This window comes from Ornithodoros turicata, chromosome 1, assembly GCF_037126465.1.
Source record: "Ornithodoros turicata isolate Travis chromosome 1, ASM3712646v1, whole genome shotgun sequence".
Classification (NCBI taxonomy): Eukaryota; Metazoa; Arthropoda; class Arachnida; order Ixodida; family Argasidae; genus Ornithodoros; species Ornithodoros turicata.
Genome location: NC_088201.1, coordinates 69,603,949 through 69,624,407, shown reverse-complemented (window position 1 = coordinate 69,624,407; position 20,459 = coordinate 69,603,949). Strand labels below are relative to the sequence as shown.

Here is a 20,459-nt window from a genome sequence, read left to right as displayed (position 1 = left end):
CGAAGAGCTTTGAAAAATAAGACTAATCCTTAAGCTAAAGGTAATTTTTATTGTACCCTTGATGATCTAGGTATCGACAAAGCTGCTGTTATCAACAGTTACTTATTTGTATATTTATATGTTGTTTGCAACTCTTGACCGCTAGAGGGGGAAGGCACGTGGCTATAAATTGTGATGACGTTGGCGCGAAAACCTTTCTTTGTCGTTGGATTACGTGCAGTGCGGGTGGCGTCGGCTGTGCATCACTGCAGGTAAACAACTGTATGTTTTTTATCTCTCACTTTATTAATGCCTTTATTGCACGTTCTTAGATGGAAATGCTCGATGTTGCTTGCATTATTCTTTTGTAAAGTTCTGAAACTGAATTAAACTGGGTTTTTGAGTTTTATATTACGAATGCTTTGTTGAGATGAATTTCTGGAGCCAGCTTCGCTAATGTAACGGCTGTTACAGACCATTACAGAGCGATTCTACCGGAAACAAAATTGAGAGGGTGATAATAGAAACGAGTAACCGAAACGAAAATGTTGCAATACCGAAAATGAATACTGCAACCAAAACACGTCAGTTGCTTTCCCTGCTTATGGCTGGGACTAAATGAGATTATATCTGTCTGTCAGTATCTGTTGACGCTTCAAATTTTGGTGAGTGGCACACATGGACAACACAGAACAGAAACGAGAACCCCCGAGTGGGTGTTTTAGTAATGTAGTCTGAGTGTGTTCGTCTTTGTACTTTGTCGCCTGCGCCTACCAAGATCTCGAATTCAGCGCGCCCTCATAGTAGTTGTGTTCAAGAATATCTGCCTGTTTGTCAATTGCAGCTCCATTCCGGATATCGAATTTGTTTCGTTGTTTGCGTTACATAATATCAAAGCCACTTGGTTGACGGTGTCAGTCAGTGCTGTGACCATTTCGCGGGCTTTCCGGTGACCTGTAGATGAGTCATCGCTTTGTCATCGGGATTTGGCCGTTGGTCTTTTTCACTATTTAATTAAAATCTGCTAGCGGTTTACTGTAATTTAGCATACCTATTTTCATTTTGAGTTCTCTTCGCCTATAGCTGCCTCTACGTCTTTGTTAATTTAAGGCGGGATTGACAGACAAGAATATAGTGTTGTGAGGAGCCCCTAGGCGTGACGGCAGTTGCTGTGCGTCTTAGCAACGAACAAGCGGAAGGTTCCTCGATTGTCCACAAGTAAATTGGTAGTTCGAGACCGTCACGGTTTTTTTTTTTCCTGGGAGACTTATTTTCGCTGTGTTGGCTTCATGGCAGAATACATTGGTGTGTCTTAATCCTTTAATTACGTCAAAACCAGGGCTTCCCCAAAAGGTGTCCACATTGGACATGAAAGATTGGCCTGTCTTGCGCGCTCTGCAACTTTGTGCGCAGTTGCAGGTGGTCCAAATTTTTTCCCACGACGAAAAAAGTACACGATAGGCCTACGATGGCCTTCAGAATATTTCTAACCAAATTCTTCGCGCTGGGTTGTCGCGTTGCTGGTCTCGTGGTATAGTGAGCGCGTTGCGGATTTGTGTTCTTGGGTTTAATCCTCGGTGTGGTACTTTTGTTTTTATACACATTTCATATATTTTAAATTTCATTTATTATACCTGAAGTATATTATAAGCGCTACATCAGGGGATTTGTACAAGGTCGCACAGCTTAACAAAATCACAGTAAGAAAGAGTATATGAGCAACGTTCGATGACAAGGCACTCCATTATCGGATGGGGCACTGTATAGGTGAATAAAAGAAATATTCTGTTGAGCCTAATGCGGGTTCAACTTCTTCAATTATGTTATGGTTCAATTTAAATACATTGTGGACACGGCTAGAATCAAAAAGTGTGAGAGTACTAAATATGAAGAACCCGAAAGCACAACAATGCATGTTTTTGCTGGGCTGAGAGGACACGCCTTCGTTTGAAAAATACACACAATCTTAGAATTCAGGTACACTTGCTCATAAAATTGGCTTTACCTGCCTGCAGATCACTACCGTAGGCGCGACGTAATTTAATAGTTTCGACAATTAAGATAGCCCAGTATACTGAGTGTTGCACACAGTGTCGTCCAGGCCTGGAAGTATGGATTAGTTCATGCCTGTCCCTGTAGAAGTAGAGCGGCTGAGCATTCGCCAATATGACTCCTTCGTTACAAGAAGAGGACGATGACGATGATTCACGAGAGCAGAAGACCACGTGCAGATGGTCTGGCGTAGATTCGTAACGGAAGAGCACTTTGATTGGTTCATCTGCAATTGACGCTTCCGGAATCGCGGACGCTGGGCGAAAATATCTATATGGGCAAATCGGCGGCGGACGCTCACATTTTTGACGCCTCGCGCAAGGCGTCCGACGCTGATCGAAGTTCGCTGCTTCTTCGCTGTACATTCGCTTCATGGAGGTTGCCCTTAATAGAGGTTTTTAATAAAATAGAGGTTCCGGAAGCGTCCAGTGAAAACGGGCTTTTTATTTAATTAATGAGCGGAGGCTTATTGCTATGCTCAGTAAAAAGGAATCTTTTAAATATGTAGATATCGCCACTTGTTTACGAATAATTCAACCGCAGGCCTTCATAAAACACCGTATAAGCCCGGCGTCGGGAAAGTGGCGCCCCCATCGCCCGACGGGTGAAACCTGTCGCAATAGCCCGCTCTCACCCTTGGCTGGGTCACCGTGAGAGTTAAGACCCCCGCGTAGAACTGTGCGCGGCATTCCCGTGTCTGAGGAAAGGGGAGACCTAATGGTTGAGTCAACGCTGAGGTTGTGTGGACCGCTTGGGGTCCCTCAGGGAAGACAACACACCCCTTTGGCCCCAGCCTCTCCTAGACCGGCGGCCCTGGAGGGTCCTCCAGGGTCATCCAGTTCAGTTGCCACCCCGTTTTTTCCAGCCTATTCTCCCCCTTTTTTTCTCTCATCTACTTCCTCTACTCTTTTTCTTTATTCTCCCGGTGGCGGCAAGGATCAACCTCGGGCAGTGTCTTCCATCCTTGAGACTTCACTGCACTTGGGTATAGTTCTCGCCTAAGTACTGACGTGTCGAACACGTCCCCTTGGTTGGACTCGATGGTGGGTGGTACAACGCGGGTTCTGAATATTTCTTTACACTCTTATGGGTACTCAAAATCAAAACAAAAAACATGATCGGCCCCCGAAAAGGAGCCGCACCGAGGAGATAGTGAAAATCGACTTAAAACACATAGAACGCACCCTGACAGAGCTGTCCTTCCCGAGGTATCTAATTGTTCATTCAACAAACGACGAGAAACCCTTGAGCAAAATATCGCCATTCCTGATTGCAAAGTCCATTGATGCTGCATCAGGAAAATCGTACTCAGCAAAAAAGCTGACCTCGGGGGATTTGCAAGTAAAAATCGAAACAAAAAGACAGAGTGATGTGCTACTAGCTATGAAAGACATTGCCGGAACGCCAGTATGTGCTACGCCCCACCGTCAGGTAAAGGGCGTAATCTCAGAAGATGACCTCCTGACCAGTTCTGAAAGCGAAATCGTGGAAGGTCTGTCAACATATGGAGTGGTTGCTGCGCAGCGAATAAAAATTCGCAGGGATGGCAATGAAATCTTGACCAAACATATCATATTGTCTTTTTGTCTTCATATACTCTACCAACGACCATAAAAGCAGGATACATAGAATGTCGCGTTAGGCCATATATTCCAAACCCTCGTCGGTGTTTTAAATGTCAACGGTTCGGACATGGCTCGCAAACTTGCCGAGGTGAGGCTACATGCCCGAAATGCGCGGGAAAGGACCACTCTTATGAAACTTGCAATAACGCAGTAAAGTGCATGAACTGTTCAGGGGACCACCCTGTATACTCGCGATCGTGCCCTCGGTGGCAAGAAGAGAAGCAGATCATTAAGCTGAAAACAGTCCAGAACATATCATACAAAGCCGCAAAGGCTCAGTTCGACATCGGGGGAACAGGTACTTACTCGGAGGCAGTGCTCAGGGGGATGGCACTGCCCTCGACGTCAGTTGGAAATCAGACCTCGATGGGGTCTGCGTCTCAACCTACCATCTCCCAAAACACAAGACGAGTTGCACGAGCACCCAAGCTGGTGGCCGTTGCGTGCCAAACAGATTTCGGTAGTCTCGGGGGACTATCTCCGATAACTTTAGACGTTCCCTCTTCTGACGGTGGTAGCACAGTCCCAGAGGGAATAAACCAGCAACCTATGGAGCTGTCGGATGCCGATGAGCGAGAGTCGCTTAAAGTGGCACGAGACGTGTCTAGCGTACCTCTCCGATCCGACGCTCCAAAAGGCAAGGGCTCTAAAGGCAGAGGCAGAGGAAAAACAGGTGAACCCTCCATGTACACTCTTAAAAATGAACTTCACCGCATAGCACGCTCCTAGCCAACCATCGTCTCGAATGATATCGTTATCTGCCCTGATTTGTTGAAAACGGGAGGCGTACGCCCTTTCTGTGACAATTATGAACAGCATAAGTGTCACAGAAAAGGCGTACGCCTCCCGTTTCCAACAAATCAGGGCAGATAACGATATCGTTCGAGGTGATGGTTGGCTACGTGCTATGCGGTGAAGTTCATTTTTAAGAGTGTAGTTAAAAGGAGTGGCAACTTTTTTGTTGTAAAATTATACATTCAATTATGGTCATCTCATTTACACAATGGAATTGTCGAGGCATGCGGAGTAATCTGGAGGATATACTGAAAAGAATACTACCGTTGCCATGTCTCTTCAGGAAACCTTCCTTAGTGGGCAGAGTAAAAACCCTTTCAAGTATTTTAACCTTTTTTTCAAAAACGAGGATGAATTCAATGCGACCAGCAGGAGGGGTTGCAATACTCACAAAAAAGGTTTTGCCAGCTGTGGAAATTCCTTTGGTGACAGATTTTGAAGCAGTAGCGGTGCAGATATGCGTGGACAGAGTTCTGACCCTCTGTTCATTATACATACCTCCAAACTTTGCCTTCGAACCTGAGAATTTGGAGCGCCTTGTGTCGCAGCTGCCACGTCCGTTTATAATACTGGGTGGTCTCAATGCAAATAATCCTCTTTGGGGCAGCGACCGAGCTGATACGCGCAGCAAGATTATTGAGAGCATGATGCATAACCACTCCACATGTGTCCTAAACTCTGGAACACCCACATACTATAACGTAACACACCGTAGTTCTTCTTGTCTAGATGTGTCGCTGTGCTCAGCGTCAGTGTACCAATATCTCGAGTGGTCAGTGGAGGATTATCCATATGGAAGTGACCATTTTCCAACCAACCTGAAATATATGTCTACCAATAGCTCACTCCCCAGACGACCACGACGATGGAAACTGTCCCAAGCAGATTGGGCAGTATTTCAGGATGCATGCAAACTAGAACCACTATCGTCCAACGACGTGTCAATCGACAAAGTAAACCAAAATATAGTAGCATCAATACTAAATGCTGCTGAGAAAAACATCCCAAAGACGTCGACATTTTTGCCCAAGCGACCCAAACCATGGTGGACAGATGAATGCAAGATGTCATTTAGTGCGCAGAGGAAAGCTTGGGGAAAATTCCGTAGATGTCCCACGCAAGACAATCTAATAGATTTTAAGAGGAAGCGTGCGGCAGCAAGACGGATTCAACGACAGGCAAAAAGGAGATCTTGGCGCGAATTTCTCACGTCCGTTAACTGTAACACATCTTCCAAAGTGGTATGGGACAGACTAAATAAGATACAGGGTGAATATCGAGGCTTCACGATACCCCTGATACATGTCAATGGGGTCCCCTGTAAAAGTCTCCAAGAACAGGCCAACGCCTTAGGAGAACATTTCGAGCACGTATCCAGCTCGGCACACTACAGCCCTAACTTTGTAAAATACAAAAATACCGAAGAACGGAAAAGAATTACTACTACATTTTCTGGTTGTGAACCATACAATACAGACTACACCTGGGAAGAACTTCAGCTAGCTTTGCGTGCAGCAAAAAAAAAAAAAAACGGCACCAGGACCAGACTTAATACATACTGAAATGATAAAACATCTCTCAGCTGAATCACAGAGATCACTATTAAACTTCTTTAATCGGGTGTGGAAAGAGGGAGAGCTCCCAGCAGGATGGAAGGAAGCTATCATTGTTCCTATTCTTAAACCAGGGAAAGAACCGTCATCACCTAGTAGTTACAGACCAATTGCGCTGACCAGCTGTATCGCGAAGATCATGGAGCGAATGGTTAATAACCGTTTAACATACACACTAGAAAGCAAAGGTGTTCTCGACAAATATCAGTGTGGCTTTCGGAAATGCCGTTCTACAACAGACCACTTAATCCGCTTGGAAACGCAAATTCGGGAGGCGATTTTACAGAAACCATACTGCATCTCTGTATTCTTTGACTTGAAAAGAGCTTATGACACTGTCTGGAAATATGGCATAATACGGGATCTCGAGCGGTACGGATTTCGTGGGCGCATAATCAAGTTCATTCAAAGCTTTTTGCGGGATCGGGTATTTCGAGTCCGATTAGGAGGTGTTTACTCTCGTCACTTTATCCAAGAGAATGGAGTTCCGCAAGGGTGTATCCTTAGTGTCACCCTTTCCATAATGAAGCTGAACTCTATATCTGAGGTCATTCCCCACAGCATTCCGTATTCATTATACGTGGATGATATCCAACTATCATATAGCTCGGTCAATCTTCGAATGGCACAGAGACAATTACAAGTCGCAATAAATAAGCTTTGCGGTTGGGCGGACCAAAACGGTTTCCACTTTTCTGCTGAAAAAAACACATGTGTCGTTTTCTACCGAAAACGCGGGCTCTTTCCAAACCCCGAACTTAAGCTGAATGGGCATGACCTACCAGTTCGAAAGGAACACAAATTTCTTGGGTTGATTTTTGATCAAAAGCTCACGTTTATTCCACATATTAAACACCTCAAACAGAAATGCAGCAAGGCCCTCAATCTCATGAAAGTATTATCTCATAAGTCATGGGGAGCCGACAGAGAAACTCTCATAAGAATATACGAGTGTACTGTAGGATACACTCTTGACTACGCAGCTGCTGTTTATGGGTCAGCTAGCACTAGTGCGTTGAAAATTCTCGATCCCATACAAAACGAGTCACTGCGCCTGGCAACAGGAGCATACCGCACTTCGCCAGTGGAAAGCCTGTGTGTGGAGACAGGCATTTGCAACCTAAGCAAAAGGCTATTTCTCTCCTTCACATACGCAGCAAAAATAAGGTGCCAAACAAATAACCCTGCGTACAGCTGTATTAAAGAGACCAGGCACAAACGACTCTTTGAAAACAAAGCCAGTGCAGTCCCACCAATAAGCATGCGTCTAGAACAGCAAGCCCACAGATTGAACTTCAGTGATTTTCAGAATCCGCTATTCAGTGTAGTGGATAGTTCCCCACCGTGGGAGAAGAAAAAGGTTCAGTGTAATCTCATGCTGAGAAAGTTCGACAAGAAGGTGATTAACCCACTGATAATAAAACAAGAATTTCCGCAGATCAAAGAGAGGTTTGACAAACATGAGGAGTTCTATACTGACGGCACAAAAGGCATGTGTGGAGTTGCATGTGCTTTTGTTGGAAATACAATTAGGAAACGGCAGAAATTAAATATGCATTCTAGTATCCTTACTGCGGAGTTATACGCAATAAAAATTGTTGTTGATCACATTCAAGAGCATGGAATCCAAAACTCAGTTATATACTCAGACTCGTTGAGCTCACTCCTGGCTATAGCATCTGATGAACAAAAAAACAATTATCCAGCGCGACACATCCAAAACGCGATATCCGCGCTTTCAACGACCGGACATACTGTCCAACTCATGTGGATCCCAAGCCATAGTGGGATAGAAGGAAATGAACTTGCAGATCGTGAAGCTGCACGAGCACTGCATAGTGAACCAACTGAACGGAGGATTTTGTTGCATGACTTCCGAACAGTAGTACGTAGGGTTATACATTCCGATTGGCAAGCTAGATGGAATGAACAGAGCGGAAACAAGCTCCATATGATAAAACCTGAGCTCATAAACAGAAATCGCGGCATAAGCGCGGACCGCAGAGAAACAGTGGTCCACTGTAGGCTGCGCATTGGTCATACGCACCTCACCCATGCACGCTTGCTTATGGGAGAAGACCCACCCATTTGTGAGTTCTGCGGTGAGGTCGTCACAGTTCTTCACCTTCTGTTGGTATGTCCTGCATATCAGCAGCTTAGACGAAGACACTTCAAAAAGTTGTACGATTTGTGCATTCCGCTCCACTTGAGGTTACTTGTGGGAGATGAACCACTGGTCGCTTTTAATGCGGTGTTGGCTTTTTTGAAAGGCATTAAGCTCCTGCAGTTTATTTAGCAACATAGGTTGCTGGAGCAGGGCTGTAAACCCTCGGCCGAGTGTGCCCCGAAGTCCTGAAAGACAGAGGAATATAGGTGACTTCCTTACCGGGGGCACCCTCGGAATCCCTCTGGGTAGAGGGTTCGGTGAGCCCCTCGCCAGATGTACCTCCGAAGTTTCACAATGAAACAGAGGAATATTGGTGACTCCCTCGCCTGGTGGTACATCAAAGCTCCGTGGCTTTTCGTTGCGACATGTTATATTCATACACAACCATATACTTTATTCAACCACAGATCATCTTCTATGTACATTACACATCACCCCATACTAACTTTGCTGCGACCTGCCCACACGTTTGGCACCATTCGGCCGGTAGCGAGCTGGGTTGTCCTTACCCAGTGTCACAATGATGTGGGCTCTGCAGCATGATGAGAACATACACAGTCTCAGATCTGACAATGGGCATAGGAAATTCATAGTCTCTGAAAATGCAAATACCTGACTGAACTGGACCTAATGTAGAGTAACTCAACAAAATTATTCGGCGCAGCATGATCTTTGATATCCTTGCGCCAGTAAAGTCAAATCAAATCAAATCAAAACACCGTATAAAGGGCAACCTCCATGGAGCGAATGTACAGCGAAAAAGCTGCGAACTTCGCTCAGCGTCGGACGCCCTGCGCGAGGCGTCAAAAATGTGAGCGTCCGCCGCCGATCTGCCCATGCCAGATATTTTCGCCCAGCGTCCGCGATTCCGGAAGCGTCAACTGAAATGAACCAATCAAAGTGCTCTTCCGCTACGAATCTACGCCAGATCGCCTGCACGTGGTATGGCGGGCTACACGTGGTCATCTGCTCTCGTGAATCATCGTCATCGTCCTCTTCTTTCAACTAGATGCTGTCGTCTGCTCGCTGTTTCGCCAACTGCATCGTTAGAACGTGAGGCATTCTCTGCCAAGAAACATGTTTTCCTTTCGCAGTAGTGAATATGCCTTTCGGTACGTTACTGGGCGCATCTTTTCAGTGAGTTGTTGGATTTAGTTGCAAAATTTGTGACATTAAATGCAATTTTTCGAGCAACTGATTTCATTAAGCTTTCACCTTATACGCTGGCAACAGTGACATCACAGCATGACTTCCCGACGCCGTCCGCTGGTTTTTCGCTCCATGGAGCTGGTGCCGGCGAACAACTGGCGGCGGAACGCGCGTGGCAGTCTGCCGCGCGAAACTCGTTGCAAAAATTCGCTCCATGGAGGTTGTCCTTAAGAGTGATGATAAGCGCTGAGAAACGTATGCTACCGCTTCATTCAAAGATAGGTGAAGGCAGCGACATAACTGCGACCACATTGAAAAAGGACTCCCAGCAGCTGGCTCATTTTCTTGTTTGCTTACTGTCGCGAGTGGTTACGTCGGGTACGGGTACTAAATGGCGTAAATGTAGCTACATTGGTACTGATTGACGAACAGCAGGTCTGCAATAGCGATCTGTGGACGTCCCTGTCTACTCTTTTTTAATTCTAATAGAAACTATTCTCGAGTACATCGTTCACGTATGTATTAATTTCCACTGAAGGTTACACTAAGGCCATAGCTGCCTTTGCATCATGAAATTGTTCACAAACAGACCAATCTCTCTACCGTGGCGTCGCTCATGATCATAGTCGGCGCCACGAAGTATTAATATTAAGATCGTGCCTTTCTCATGCGGACCAATCATTTCGCTTCACAAGCTTCTATAGGGCGATTTTTGATTTCGCAACGACATTCATCCAACAGAAAAGGCTTGATGCATGTTTCAATTTCTGAGCCACGCGTTGCATTTTTTTTACCTCTCTTTTTTACCGCTCTCGTGCGTGCCCCGCGTGCCCACGGTGTTATTACCGTGCAGATGGCGTTAAAAGTTATCTTTATCTCTCCTCCTCATCCCTCCCCGAAATTTTCCTCCTCCCATATCCTCGTGCAAATCTGCCACGTCGGCTTTCTTGCATGGTTGTCTGCTATCCCGCGAAGCCGGCTTTCTGTATCGTGTCCCTGAATTCTGGTCAAGGAACACGCGAGCGGCGTACATTTTCTTCGGTGCGACACCCTAGCGGCTGCCGGATGAAGTTGAGTTGACTGTTTCGGTAGTTATATTTCCTCTATCACTTGGGTGTGCCTGGGAAGTGGAAGCTACCGCTGTGTGCCGCTAAGAGCCTACCATTCCACCCCGCCGAAACAGTCAACCCACCTGCTTCCGGCGGCAGCAAGGGTGTCGCACCGAAGAAAAAGTACGCCGCTCGCGTGTTCCGTAAACTTTGTCCCAACCTGTACATACCTTTTAGCCTCGTTTTCGCGCTCATTCGGAGGTAGTAAGATGTAATATGTTTCCTTTGTGTCTTTTTCAGAGCTCTGGCAAGATCAGCCTCGACAATACAACTTGCAGAAGACGTCAAGGGAAGAAGTCCGATGTTGTCTGTCCATGGTGCTGCGTTATGCAGCGCGCGTCTACGTCATCGAGCTACGCATAAAAGTTGGGTAAGTGGTTTACAAATTCGTTCTAAGTCTGACTTTGTCCCCAGTAGTGGGTGAGCCCCATGCAATAACGGGTTGACTGTGTGGTTAACACCAGTATACGCCCAAGAGTGTCCTGCCGGCTGTTGGGGTAACCTTTGTCTTGTTGTGCTCACTATGCTGCGAGGAGCTGTCGCTACCTGGAGAACGAAAGAGTATCTGGTCTGTTTTCGCGAACGATATTGCTGTGCATTGAGTTTCCCGAGCGAGATCCTGACATCCTACTTTACATCTGGAATGGTTAGCCCTTGTAGAGCGGTGTTGAACCGATAAGATGACGTACCCGACAACGACACAAAGTACCGCACTATGTCTGCATAGAATCAGAGCTTCTGACGCGGCCCCAGGAAGCCTTTTCACGGATTTGTACGCGCACACACACACACACACACACACACACACATATATATATATATATATATATATATATCTCTTGAAAAGTTGGAGTTGGATCGGACGGCTACGTAATTATAGTTGAAATAAATGGGAGACAGAAGACAAAAGTAGGGGAAGTAACAAAAAAAGGGTTTATTAAAACTTAAAAATCATGAAAGTTAGGGAGAATGTCTACGTTACGGCGGAAGCTCCGCCTTCTTCGGGACAAAAGAGCTAAATGTGGCCACGAGGCTGATAAGGGGTCCTCGAGGACCCTGGCATGCTGTCAACAATAAGAAGTCTAACAACCTAGATAAGACCCTGTTGCCTTTTCTCGTTTCAGCCAGATCAAGGTCCCCACTGACCCACAAGGACGATGACCCCACTCCTGGACCTGACACAGAAACGCTCTGGAATTTCCCCAATTGACAACCGCCAGGTGGCGGGAATTTCCCCCAACCGATCACGTCATTCTCAAGCCCCTTATCAGCCTCGTGGCCACATTTAGCTCTTTTGTCCCGAAGAAGGCGGAGCTTCCGCCGTAACGTAGACATTCTCCCTAACTTTCATGATTTTTAAGTTTTAATAAACCCTTTTTTTGTTACTTCCCCTACTTTTGTCTTCTGTCTCCCATTTATTTCAACTATATATATATATACGCTACAAAATGGAGGTTCGAACGACCAGGGTGTTGTATAAAGATAGGGAAACAAGACACCAGAGACTGAAGTAGGGAGTGGGGGAAAGATATTTATTAAACTGGCATTAAAAGTATGGGGGAGGGGGGCTTGGGTTCGTCGTTGCGTTTACCGAATAAGTTCCTCCGGTCTGTTTGTCGTGCTTTGGACAGGGCGTCTTTTACTGGACTGGGTGGAAAATTACGATTAACGAAGGTGTGCTCTAATTCCGCGAGGTTTTTGTTTAGATCATCGTCGTCCGAGCAGATCCTCCTGTATCGGAGTGCCTGCCTATCAGGAATGGCGAGTTTAGTATGGCGCGGGTGGCAGCTGTTAAAGGAAAGGTACTGCTGACCATCAGTTGGCTTTCGGTACAGGTCAGTGGAAAAACCCTTCTCGGTTAAGAGGACATATCACATAGGTCTCAACTCAAAAATGAACTTTTTTCTGCGATAGATGGCGCCACACGCGCCCTTCCCACTCCTCCGACTTTGTAAGAAGTCCATCGCGTCTCTGATTGGAGGACACGACAAGCCCACGTGACAGGCGGAGACCTATGAGCTGGGTTGTGTTTCCTTTATTTTTAGATTTCCTCCTTTCCCCGATTTGCTTTTGCGCGGTGGATTTGGTCGTCTCGCGTTTGCTGTGTACATTTTACTGGCATTTCTCGAACATGCCGTGTGGCTGTCGCGTACCGCCGTTACCACCTCGCTTTCTCGTGGATGAAGATTGCTCTGATCGGTAGCAGCGGGCTAAAGCTTTTCACCCAATACGCAGAGACTGTCCGTGGAGGTGTCTATTCGTGATATAGTGATCGTAGTTTTCAGTTTTCGTGGTGTCACAGGATCACCTGTGCCTGAGAGTATCGGGGGACTCCAGTTGAGCTGAATAGCGATTTTTGTCAGAGGCAACAGTATCCAGAAAGGACGCGGGGTTGTCGACGGTCATATATGACACTGCAACATCCCGTTGCAAAACATCCCTGCTTTTCTTGCCAGTGACATTTACGCTGTTGAACCATGACGTTCGTTGCTGTCGATTGGTGTCGTGAAAGCGCTCCCTCAATCGGCTCGCATTATTTCATAGTAGAACTCAAGGCCGGTGCGCTCGCACAGGACTGCTAGCAAATTTCGATAGGGTTTCGCACTCTCTTTTAGAGCATTGCGCGGGTCTTGTCGGGCCGGGCTTTACGTTTTTCGCACGTGCCCGTGCCAGGTTCGGATTCGACAACACATGGTGCGGCATGTACGTCAACAGACTTCATGATACTCGACAGCTGAATGTTTGTGTTGGGTCTCGGTTCTTCTTCTACATAGGGGTTAGGAGATGTCAGCCAGATGGCTACGGCTTGCTACTCAAAATTCCACACACATGCACTCACACACGTTGGGGCCCACAGGCGTGGTGGGCGCGTTTGGACAGCAGAAGGAGCGTCCTTCAACAAAGCCAGAGAGGAGCAACGAGCAACCGCGTACACACGACACCGCTCTCTCCGTGAAGCAGAGTGAGACGCTGATCAAGAGGAAAGCCGAAGTGCGGAGTTTTCAGGCGTAGTGCAGGGTTCTGCACGACACGCTCTATCCTGCGGTGCGGATCCCGGTTTGGAGTTTCCCGCGGGTAGCGGGTCGGTTGCGGGTGATATTATTGACACCCGCGCGGGTAGCGAGACTGTTGCGGGCAGCGTTTTTGGCACAAGCACTGCTGGCGGGTCGGCCACGAATAAGCAACGGCTACAGCAACAACAACGAAGAGAAAAGATCATACCAAATAATAAGTAAACAAAGGCGCCGCAGCCCCTGCTGGTCGGGTCCGGTTGGGTGTGGATTTCATTTTCTGGTAGAGCGCGGGTGGCGGGTCTTGTCAGAGGATTTAGGGGTCGGGTATGGATTTCGCCCTCAAATAATGGGTTGCACGTCATACGGTCCAAATGCCCATTTCGTCAAACTACCAAGTGTCCGTCTGGCTTACGCGAACATTTGGGAAAACAAAATGTGTGATAGCGCTTTTCTATAGAAACGGCTGTCTTGTCCCCCGTCCCGAGTTTCTTCAGCTATCAAACAAACCAAACAGTGCACGTATGCACAGGTCATGCGCATTTTGGCACTGTAGTCGCCTTTGAGAAGAGGTAGAGCACTGCATGGGCCGGATTTTCAGGCCCGTGCCCTGCCCATACACCAATGTTTCTATACTGAGGCCCTATCCAAACCCACCTCTGCTCTCCCCAGGCTCGCAGCGGGCCCGATGGCCAGTCCCATTTGTCCATTCCAATTTTCTTTCTGTGTTCTCGGGAAGGATAGCTCCATAACGTACCCGAAAATCGTGCCAAAATTTTGGCGGCGATTTTGAGTAAATGGCCGCCGGATTTGGCCAATTTCGTGATACAGTGTGCGTGCAGACGGCAGGTATCAATTTGTTACTTCCTTCACTGTATTACTGTTACTTTTTTATGGGGTTTAATGCTAGCCGGGCCTTCCTCAACCACGATAAAAATTTCATAATTCCAAGATAAAGCAACCTGTCTTCCAGTCTGTTCAGGCTGACGTGTTGAATTGTTTGTCTGAATATTCGATATTTCGGACGCGACTGTTTATCATAGTGTAGTTTGCATCAATTGCGGACTATCCGATTCAAAAATAAAAAAGTGTTTATTTCCGCGGCAATCGAACTACGATTTCATTTTCACCGTCAGAGATCGCAGGCGAATATCCATCCTTTCCGCGGTGCATATACAGTTCATAAAAGGAAGCTTTTGACCGCTCGATAAATAATTTGTTGTTTTTAGTGTTTAAACATATGATCGTCCCACTACAGCGAAGGATTCTTAGGAATACGTGCAGAATGCTCATGACAAATAAATCCGGGTTTGGGTAGCGTGCCGCGAAATCTTGTGGCAAACGTCCCCACCCTCACGGTCATCCCACTATATTTGGTTTCGCTGGTCCATAAGGCCCTAAACCAATGTGCAAAACACCACAAACGCATGTGATTTTATTTATATTTTTGGATGCGGTGGGTTTGTTGTGTGGGCCCCGTCACATAACATCCGCGTCTGGACGAGCGGGCTGCCAAAGGCTTGGTGGTCGCGTCGACCTCAGCGAGCAGACGACCAGACAGCTGTGGTGAGGAGGACTACGCAACAGCGCCAACTGCGTCTCGCGCACGGCACAGACGCACGCATGGTTCTCCCTTGCAGCTTCTTCGGAGATTTACTTGTTTAGCGTTCAACTGACTTTGCAGTTCGCCGCATAACGCATTGTGATCCCACAGAAACGTAAACGATGAAAGGCGCGTTGGTTGGCAGTAGCCAGCTGAAGTTTACGACGCGCGACAGGCTGTTCGTAGACTCTGACGTGGAAATCGTCACTTTTAGCTATCCCGGAGCTACAGCGGCCCGTCTGAGAGAAAAAATCCATCGACTGCACCTAGCAGTATAGACTGGATCGTCATGTATATCGGTGGCAACGATATCCAGGATGGGAAGAGTGCCGCAGCTGTTTTGCGGGAAGTCTCAGTAAGTACAGATTGCAACAATTTCAATCTCCGTGCTGCTAAAACCCATTTCCTCTGACACGCCAGGGAAGATTCATTTCCATGAATTGTCTTTCACAGGATACCGTTGAGGTGGCGAAAGGCTACGCGGAGCATATATTCCTGTATAAGCTGATGCCACAGACAAGGCGGCCTGAACTTTCTGGCACAATTCAGGGATATAACGCGATGCTGCGCACGATTCCAGCTGTCCGTGCCGGTGACGCAACGGTGTTGAGCATTGACGTGAGTAGTCGCTTCTCGAACGCTAACTCTGGAACTTCCTGCTTCCTGGTGGTCATGGCAGGTATTTTATAATGCTCGTTAGTTTTGGAAAAACAGTGCGACAAAAAGTAACTGGGGCTACCTTTGTGGTGCTTGAATTACAAACAGGTGATGGTCTTGATGCGGTGCCTGTTTGTAATTCAAGTATCACAAAGGTAGTTTCCAGCTGCTTTTTATCGCGCAATTTTTATGAAAATAAAATGCGTACGAAGTACTGGCACATGCCTACCAGGAATTCCGGTTTATTTGTATTGCTGTCTTTGTGAAGTGCTGTTTGCAAAAACATTCCGTATATATGTTCAAATATCTTTTCCAGCACAAGGTCTTTACCAGGAACAAGGAGGTGAAAGAGGGGATGCTTTCACGGGATGGCTATCACATTTCGAGGGGACGGGGGTTATCGTGCCTAGCAGGCATCCTCCGCACAGCCCTCGTGAAACGCTATGGACGATGGCTGAAAGCACCGGGTCCGCGTCGTGGCATCGTACTCAAGCCAATGGAGTCGTGTGAAGAATGTCGTGCTAAGGGACACCCCACGAGTGCATGTAGGCCTGTGCGCTCACCGTGGTGAACGCTCACCATTTTAGCCGCCATGTCATGACGACACAGAACGATGTTACCACCATTACCTGCTGTATTATAACAACCACGTTATCTGATCCCCAATCCTATGCTCACTTCTGTCAGCAGCAGCAACGTAGCCAAAGCTTTTTGTAACCTGTTCCTCCTGCCATCGCATACTTTGTCCCATGATTAGTGTACAAATGGCCCACATCTTACACAAGACCTGCCCGATAAAATTTTGTAAACAACTATCATCATTCCAATGGCGATTTTGTAATGGCTCCATGCCGTCTGCCAGCTTCCGGCTGGGCTGTCTGCTCGTTACCCTAGGCACCCTCAGACCAGTAGTTTCCTTAGAAGTTGGTCCAGGGCACATATGTCCCCCTCCCCGTGACATTTCCTGGAGCAGAAACTCTAAACACAGCGAGGTGGTGCATGATAATGCGTGTCAAATTTGAAATTGAAAGACTACTGCATTGCTTGCCACTATGAATGCGAGTCACTGATGCCCACTGTAGCCTGAATGAGATGGCTGGGTATTTTCCTACGGGTGCAACTCGTGCGATATGTTTTGGTTAATAAAATATATTATGCTTCATAGCAAGCTTTTCAAGGGAAAAAATGTATTTCTCCTCAAATTTGTATTGTGGTCCGTACAGATGTGTTTGCAGTGTTCCCCCGGACTCAAGTTTTTCTTCAGATGAAATCTGGTCAAGGTGACCAATAGCCATTGTTAGTAACCACTGGTTCACAGATTCCTGCAAGCAGAAAATCCTAGACAGCCAGCACCCGAAAGATTAAAAAGAAATCAGTAGCATGTGTTCGCTATTGGTAGATATGAGATATTTTATTGAAGAACGCAGCATGTATACATCGTCACGTTTTCTGCATTACTTATGCGTATCAGCTCATGCTTGTAGCCTCAGAATGTTCATTCGTGGGTACAGTATCCAACAGCACATTTCATCATTGGCGATGTGGCATACACACATAATGAAGTACCATACAGTCCGCTGCATGTAGGCGCACTTTGACATGAAGGTCTCGCACATACGGCATCAACATATAGCATCCTGGTGCACAGAGCCAGATTCATAATATGGGAACAGTAAAAACTTGGAACGTGTTACTCAGCAACGAGTTTCCTTTTTGAGCAATGAAGTAGCAACTGATAGTTGCTTTTGCCATGCTTGTCAGTTGGCAGCTAAAGCCTCAGAGTGTGTGTTTATGGGAAAAAAATGTCCAACAGGGCACCATTCATCATTGGCCACATAATGCTGAACCAGGTACAACACTGGCAAGGGCAGGTGCTTCATAATCAGGGAGAGAGTAGGAAATTTTCAAATGACAGGTAAAGACAGTAATACTTAGGAAGTTTGACCTTTGGGTGTCTGGCCATCATATTTGCAGTAGTACTGGATACCTGAATCTGAAAATACAATTTTCATATGTTGAAATGACACCCAAGGAAAGGCAAGATGGCAAGAGGACGTAACGCAGAGCGACACGTTGGGATGTTGCTCGTGCTCAACAATGCGGGGAACTGGCGACAGTTGGGAGACAGCTCTGCACAATTATGATACTTACCGACCTTGTCAAAATATCAAAATGGATTCATACTCAGGATGTCGACATCTGAACAGGCTGGTGGAGCTTCAAAAGTGCTAGGAATACCATTCATGTTTCTTTCCACAATTTTCATACACTCAAGCAAAGGTAGAATACCATGATGGCCTCTCACATATAGCATCAATGTGTGGACGTGTTTCAACCATGCCTGGGAAGAACGACGGTTTGGGGACAGCTTTGCTATATCTTCATACACTCAAGCCAAGGCAGAATACCATGATGGCCTCACACATATAGCATCAACGTGTGGACGTGTTTCAACAATGCCTGGGAAGAACGACGGTTTGGGGACAGCTTTGCTATATCTTCATACACTCAAGCAAAGCTAGAATACCATGATGGCCTCACACATATAGCATCAACGTGTGGACGTGTTTCAACCATGCCTGGGAAGAACGACGGTTTAGGGACAGCCTTGCCATATCATCATACACTCAAGCCAAGGTAGAATACCATGATGGCCTCACACATATAGCATCAACGTGTGGACGTGTTTCAACAATGCCGGGGAAGACGGTTCTACGGTTGGGAGATTGTGCACCATTCTCATACTTAGATCCTCACGTGCTGATGGCTGGATTCAGATTTCACACTCTTACGCCATGTTTAAAATATGACAAGCATCGCACGACTAGTCTGTGGATTTATACATAGAAATATATTAATATAAATATTGAGGAAAATTGAAAAATATGCACAGTAAAAGTGGAAAAAGGTAACTTAAATATGAAACACAAACGTGAAGATATGCAGCCTGAGCCAAAGTCGAAGACATGTATATGGAAAAACATTCAGTAAATTATGAAGCAAAATGGATGAATATGCATTAAAACACTTGGCAAAGGTGGAGCCGCACAAACTAAATGACACGTAAATCCACAGTCTAGCCATAATTACAGAACAGCGGCAGGTGAGTTATCTTTACCAGTCTTCCGTCTCTTTCTGGATGAATCGCCCTGATTGGAAGTTGTTTTGGCGGCATCACAGAGCGAGGCAACCTGATGGTCACTCTTCTTGTTATCTCTGAGCTGCAGCCCACGGGACTGCCGAGGGTCAACCAACTCCGGTAGAAGGCTATGCGAGTAGAACAGTTGAAGGTGGCCAATCATTTTGCTCCAGAAGCCATCATTTCTCTCGATCTTCTGGACAAAAATTTCCTCACCAGAATATACCACAAAAAGACAAAACTGATGTCGAGTGATGTGGAGCTGTCCCTGCACCTGATAGTGGTAGTCATGGTTTTCCTTCAACGAAATATTACCAGAGTTATCAATAGTGCAAAAGGTGTTTTTTTTTTGCCCTCACTCCCTCCACAGGGGTAAGGGACCGAGCCGAATAAGGGCACGTCACTTCCACGACAGTGTCGTCACTGACAAGCCCATCAGGTGTTGCAGCAAGGTATGCAAACTCCTGATCAACAACAAGGCCGCATGGTGAAACAGTCACCCCCGACTCATCCTGCAGCTTAGCAATTGCAATGGGCTCAGCGTCGCGACCATATCGGAGAGCCTCAGTGTCAAAATGACCATAGAGCAAGGAACGAACAGTACTTGCACTGCTCGTTGCATCTCGCACCTTGCATACCTTGCCAAAATTAGAAGCGGTGAATCGCTTTCGCCTCTCCTGCATCCACAAAGTTCTCCTTCCTTGACCTCGAGTATCAGCCTCGAGCTGCTCTGCATCTGGTTGGGAGAGCACAAGGGAATCCTTGTACGCTGCAGCAGCTTCAACATAGTCATCGTGGTTCATGTCTGGAGCATCCACTATGGAACCATAGTGGTTGTCGCTGGAAGCACGCTTGCAAGGCACACCTTCAAGTGAACGCTTACAGCGAGCAGCCCCAGAACTCTGATGCCTTATGCAAGCAGCACGAACAGCTGATTTACGCTTCAGCATAATTTGTGCATACTTCCCAGGGCTGGTGTTGTACACTGCCTTATGTACAGCACGATGGTACTGCTTAGAGTTGAAAGACACGACAGCTCCTGAAGCCCGCATTTCGAATGATCCCCTCTGGGAAAAGTTTATTCTTTTACCGCCAGAAAACTTTGCAACGAGAGAATTGAAATGTTCTGCAGCATTATTGTTAACGTCAAGGATCAAGCTGCTACCATTGTTTGCCAAACGACTCATCGCTACAAGGGGGGGGGGGATATATTTATTAGACGAAAAGGAAAAAAATACGGGGAAAGGTCAGCCAAACGGGACGTCGGCTTGCTATTCCAGAAATAATAAATAATAATAAATAAATAAATAAAAAGAAAAGATAAGAATTAAAGAAAGAAAGAAATAGGAAGGAATAAGAAAGAAATAAAGGAAGAAAATTAAGAAATAACAAATAAAGAAAAAGAATTTGGAAATAACCAAAAAACTAACAGATGATGAAAGAAGGATGAGGTAGATTAATGACAAAGATGACAAAAAAAAGGATTTCATTGAAAAGTCCGCATTTCCTGAGCTCTGGGACGTGATTGACTTCCCCTTCTTTTGGACCACTGCAAAAGTA

General features: G+C 46.4%; 1 long non-coding RNA gene across 1 annotated transcript in view; it reads left to right on the top strand.

Annotated features, from left to right (window-relative positions):
- Positions 1 to 213: 213 nt before the first annotated feature.
- Positions 214 to 20,459, top strand: part of LOC135400302 (uncharacterized) — a 34,628-nt gene continuing 14,382 nt past the window's right edge. Inside the window, exons 1-2 of the long non-coding RNA XR_010424580.1 lie at positions 214 to 251; positions 10,730 to 10,859. This is a non-coding gene — a long non-coding RNA (uncharacterized LOC135400302). The remainder of the gene's footprint in view (positions 252 to 10,729; positions 10,860 to 20,459) is intronic.